This window comes from Mustelus asterias, chromosome 24 (assembly GCF_964213995.1).
Source record: "Mustelus asterias chromosome 24, sMusAst1.hap1.1, whole genome shotgun sequence".
NCBI classification, from domain to species: Eukaryota; Metazoa; Chordata; class Chondrichthyes; order Carcharhiniformes; family Triakidae; genus Mustelus; species Mustelus asterias.
The window spans coordinates 8,907,621-8,913,440 of record NC_135824.1 but is presented as its reverse complement, the minus strand read 5'-3'; the positions used below and the strand labels follow the sequence as shown (position 1 = coordinate 8,913,440).

The 5,820-nt window shown below is 44.5% G+C and overlaps 1 long non-coding RNA gene across 1 annotated transcript; it reads right to left on the bottom strand.

Moving 5' to 3' along the window:
• Positions 1-4,627: 4,627 nt before the first annotated feature.
• On the bottom strand, positions 4,628-5,139 carry LOC144511037 (uncharacterized). The gene is made up of 2 exons (XR_013500734.1): positions 5,085-5,139; positions 4,628-5,017 (listed from the first exon to the last, which is right to left on the bottom strand). It is a non-coding gene; the product is annotated as an uncharacterized LOC144511037 (long non-coding RNA).
• Between the last annotated feature and the right edge of the window lie 681 nt (positions 5,140-5,820).

Here is a 5,820-nt window from a genome sequence, read left to right as displayed (position 1 = left end):
CAGTGAAGCACACTGTGTCCACTTTTATGCCTGAACCATCTGTGGCAGGTACAAGGAGGGGATTGGCAACAGGAATGATATTGTTTAAAAAACGCAAATTAGTGTGGATGTCGGAAATCGGAAACGAAAACAGAGCATTCTGGGTAAGATCTGGCAGCAATGGTGGAAAGAGAAACAAAGTGAAGGTTTCAGATCAATGACCTTTAATCAGAATTGTAAAAAATAGGAACAACAATTTGCTTTAATTTAACAAGTTCCATTTCTTTATAATTTGGGATATTTGGGGTGGCACAGTGGTTAGCACTGCTGCATCACTGCACCAGGGACCCAGGTTCAATTCTGGCCTCGGGTCACTGTCTGTGTGGAGTTTGCACATTCTCCCATGTGGGTTTCCTTTGGGTGCTCCGGTTTTCTCCCACACTCCAAAGATGTACGGGTTAGGTTGATTGGCCGTTGAGCACGGGGGACTAGCAGGGCAAATATGTGGGGTTACGGGGCTTGGGCAGGATTGTTGTGAGTGCAGACCCGATGGGCCAAATGACCTCCTTCTGCATTGCAGGGATCATATGAATTCTATTCTATGACTATGTTATTGTCCCTTTAACAGGGAGACTTCTTTTGAAAAAAAAAACTTATATTGATGGCAGTTGTGTCAATCTAATTGTCATTTTATGAAAGAGTTAGTCACATATCCTGGATTACCAGTTACTAGATCTATGTAATCTCCAGCAGAGGTACAGAGGGTTCAGAGATATTGGCAGCTTGGTGATCAGCTGCTGGAGATTAAGGGCTGAATGTAGCACCAAACCACTTACCAATAATGCTTAATAGGGTGGCACGGTGGCACAGTGGTTAGCACTGCTGGCTCACCGCGCCAGGGATCCGGGTTCAATTCCTGACTTGGGTCACTATCTGTGCATTGTTTGCACGTTCTCCCTGTGTCTGCGTGGGTTTCCTCCGGGTGCTCCGGTTTCCTCCCACAATCCAAATGACATGCTGGATGGATGCATTGGCCATGCTAAATTCTCCCTCAGTGTACCCGAACAGGCACCAGAGTGTGATGACTAGGGGATTTTCACAGTAACTGCACTGCAGTGTTAATGTAAGCCTACTTGTGACACTAATAAATAAACTTTAAAACTTAAATTAAATTGACAGCAGTTGGCAAAGCAGACATTAAACATAGGCCAATGAGCACACCACAAAGGATGATTTGTTTTATTCAAATTTAAATAAGTTTATTTTACTTTCCCGCAAATGCTGGACATTTGGTGTTAGTTATGAACAATGTAATAAAAATAGAAAATCTTAAACAAGTTACTGTCGCAAATGTAGAATTCTCAATAGTTAACGGCAGCTGAGCAGCCAAGGGCATCACAGCAAGGTTACAATTTTAGTGCAGTTATCTCAATTGCAGTTTTATGTGAGAACAGAAACAGCAGGAAAAACACAATGGACGTCCCACGTAAATCCTAAACTACGTATTTCAGATGCATCAGAAATGAGCAATAGCTATAAACTGGGCTGAAGTAGCCTGGTGTACAGTTCTGACTGATTAAAGGAATACAGAGACTACATTCCCCATTTCTCTAAGTTATTTGCAAGCCTAGGATCCTACTTTATCACAAGATGGCTTTGCACCAATGCTAAATTTCAATGACACAAGGCTCCCCAGAGCAGGAAATTACAATCTGTTCCACCACAATTCTAGATTTCCACTGCAAATTCATTGCAAAACAAAACTACTTCACACCAGTGGTACAAGCCGCACCTCACTGTCTCTGGGGCCTATGGCATTGCATCACAGTGTACGAGAGTTCACAGTAGCTCTTCCATTTAAACTGATTTATTTGTCATACTTTGTGCTGATTGAGTGCTGGGGGTCTAAATGTTGCACAGTGGATGGTCCTTCATGTTGGATATCTGGTACCAGCATGCATCAATCCCCAGTCAGGTATCACCTGGGAAAAGATGTCAAGTGAAGCCCCTCCTATTCACTCTTTGACAATCTCGGAAGGACGCACCAACCATCGCCAATGATTCAATTTACAGCATCAATCGTCCCTTCAGTCTCTCTGAGTGAGACTGTGAGCTTAGTGCTGGCTCTTGGTGATTTAGGAGACGTTTTGTAATTTTTGTCCTTCACACTAACTGAGTTGGAGATGGTTATCATGCTTCACAATGTGTTCTCCTTGCTCCAAAAGAAAAAGGAAGAGAGGTGCCTAAATCATCATAGATTTCCCTACAGTACAGGAGGCGGCCATTTGGCCCATCGAGTCTGCACTGACTCTCTAACAGAGAATCTTAGCTTGCCCCTTCTCTCCCACCCTATCCCCGGAACCCCACACATTTATCAAGGCAAATTCCCCTAACCTTCACATCTTTGGACACTAAGGGGCAATTTAGCATGGTCATTCCGCCTAACCTGTACACCTGTGGGAGGAAACTAGAGCACCCGGAGGAAACTCACGCTGACATGGGGAGAAAGTGCAAACCCCAGACAGACAGTTACCTGAGGTCAGAATCGACCCCGGGTCCCTGGTGCTGTGAGGCAGCAGTGCTAACCACTGTGCCACCGTGCCGGCCTAATCTGCAAAGTTGGACTTTGTCCTTACTTTTTCTGATTGCATGGATTTAGAAACAATTACAAGACCCCAGCTGACAAAGACAAATGCTTAAAGAAAAGCTTGGACATTCAAATTTTACAAATACAGAATGAAAAAATATATTCTTTTTACTTCTGAATAAATTTAGGCTGAATTGTCAGAAACAAGAGTCACCTACGGTTGTCAGCAAACTGCGGCTGTACTCACGGATTTCCACAACCTCTAGCCCACAGTGATTACATTGTGCATCATCTGCCAATATATATTTGTTAATATATTAAAAAATCTTACATCTTCATATATCCTGTGTGCAACTGTCAGCCTGGCTCCATGGATAGTACCTCAATGTCTGAGTCAGAAGGTTGTGAATTGAAGCTCTAGTCTAGAGAACTAAACACTGACATTTTGCTGCAGTATTGAAGGAGTGCTGCATTGTCAGAGGGACTGCCTTTCAGGTGAGACATTAAATTAAGGGCAAATGTGAGAGAAGATGAGCAAAGGCATTCACCCCCTGTTGGATCAATATTTATCCTGCAATCAACATCAGTAAAATAATGAGAGTTTCCTGTGCATAAATTGGCTGCTGCATTTCCTGCATTGCAACAGGAAGTACACTTCAAAAGTACTTCAATGGCTGTAAAGCACTTTAGGACATCCTGAGATCGTAAAAGGCACTGTTTAAAACTACATAGTTTGCCCTTAAATGTCTCTATACCATTCACATGAACTACTTTTTGAGGTAGTGAGTCCCACATTCTCACCACTCTCTGGGTAAAGAAATTCCTCCTGAATTCCCCAATGAAATTATCGGTGACTATCTGATATTTGTAGTCTTGAGTTTTGGAGGCCTGTAATGTCACACCGTGTGCTTTTACTAACATTTACATAACAAGAGAGTGCAAATGTGACGGGAAATTCATCCATCTATTATGTCTTTATGAACAGGATTGACCAAAATAAAATTCAAAGGCTTTGAATCCCTTCACAGTGCGAGTGCTAATAACCTGGATTTAAAACAAAAGTATTGAAAACATCAGATCAACTCCAGTAACCTCTTTAACAACAAGCAATGGGTAGAATTTTCCCATCCCGCCCGCTGTGGGAATCATAGTGGGCAGGAGGGGCGGACCTTGCAACGGTCCGTTGGCTTTGGGCGAGATTTTCCGGTTTTGTGGCGAGTGCAGCCAGAAAATCCCGCCCAAAGTCTGGATTTAGTCTTTTGTTCTGTATAAGTCTGGAGCAAGCACGAAGAACTGTATTCAATATTAGTGCAAGTAAGGGTGCTCCAACACTCAGACCGGTAACTTTAACGGTGCGACACACAGCCAACAGGCCTGAGTAAAGGAGCCGGTCTTATGTTGAACTTGCCCCAGTGCGAACAAAGTGTGCAAACCCGTCTCTGTCGGCAGTTGGATTGCTAACCGCCGAGAATTGCCCAGGAATCTCTGGAAAGGGAAAGGTTAATCTCATAAACATTGCTCTGAGCAACACCCCTGAAGAAAACTCACTGGGAAAGTTCCTGAAAAAACATGCACTTTTTTTCCACATTTTCTTCGAACACTTTTGCTCATTAGAAAAAGGCTCTTTGACCGGGCAAGGGGTTATTGAAAGCTCCAGGAATGTGTCCAGCTGGAGTTGGCAACCTTAGTTGGTAGTGCCTCGGAGTCATCAACTCGTGGCTTCCAGTTCCACTCAAGCAGTTTAATCTGATGCTCCAGTATTGCCAGAGGAGTCACCATTTGGGTGAAGATTTTAAACTGAAGCCCTGCTCTGCTGGTTCTGATGGGCATTAAAGATCTTATGACTGTATGTAATGAAGAGTAAAGAATCCTCCTGACGACCTGACCAACATCGCTCGCCATCATCACATTAAAAATAGACTGGTGACCCATTTTATTGACAATTGTGGGATCTTGCTGTGCGCTTTTGCCAACATACATGAGACAGGATGAAGCATAAAATAAATAAATACAGGCCTTTGCAAGTACACAGCTTGGCCTCTGTGTGCATGAGTGACAACATTCCTTCCTTCATGGGATGTGGGTGCCGCTGGCTGGGCCAGCATTTATTGCCCATCCCTAATTGCCCTTAAGGGGGCAGTTAAGAGTCAACCACATTGCTGTGGATCTGGAGTAACATGTAGCTCAGACCGGCTAAGGATGGCAGATTTCCTTCCCTGTACGACAGGCATTTTACAACGATCCACAGTTGTAAAAGGATTTCATGGTCATCATTAGACTTTTAATTCCAGAGTATTTATTGAATTCAAATTTCCCCAGCAACCATGGCGGAATTTGTACCCGTGTCCCCAGGGAATTGCCCTGGATACTAAAATCAGTGACAACTCCGCTAAGCCACCACCTCTGCTTTGATTAAAACAATGGGCCATTTTCCCAACTTTCCCAGGCCTGCTGGCAAATGGTATTTGCTACCAAATAAACCTGTTGGACTTTAACCTGGTGTTGTGAGACTTCTTACTGGGCAAAGATTTAGGCCAGAATTCTCCGGCCATTCACGTCCCGCTGCCGCTGCCAATATTAGTGCAAGTAAGGGTGCTCCAACACTCAGACCGGTAACTTTAACGGTGCGACACACAGCCAACAGGCCTGAGTAAAGGAGCCGGTCTTATGTTGAAATTTCCCCATTTGGGGAGAATTTGGCGCTCAGCCAAATCTCCGTTCACTGCAGTGGGACGGGAGAAGTCTGGCTGTGAGCGAGGTCAGAGAATCCGGCCTTTAAGGTTTGTACAGAGCTGGAGTTATCCCAAATTCTGCACAAAGCCCAAGAGGTTTTGAGACCAATTTACAGAGTGCTTTCATATCTATGTCAATAATAGAAACCCTACAATGCAGGAGGAGGCCATTTGGCTCATCAAGTCTGCACCAACAACAATCCCACCCAGGCCCTATCCTTGTCACCTCACATATTTACCCCGCTAATCCCTCTAACCTATGCATCCCGGGACACTAAGGAGCAATTTAGCATGGCTAATCAACCTAACCTGCACATCTTTGGAGTGTGGGAGGAAACCGGAGCACCCGGAGGAAACCCACGCAGACACGGGGAGAATGTGCAAACTTCACACAGACAGTCACCCAAGCTGGGAATCGAACCCAGGCCCCTGGAGCTGAGAGGCAGCAGTGTTAACCACTGCGCCACCATCGTGCCGTGTACCGTGTACTCCTGTCTCTGCTTGTAAGACACTAAATTATTT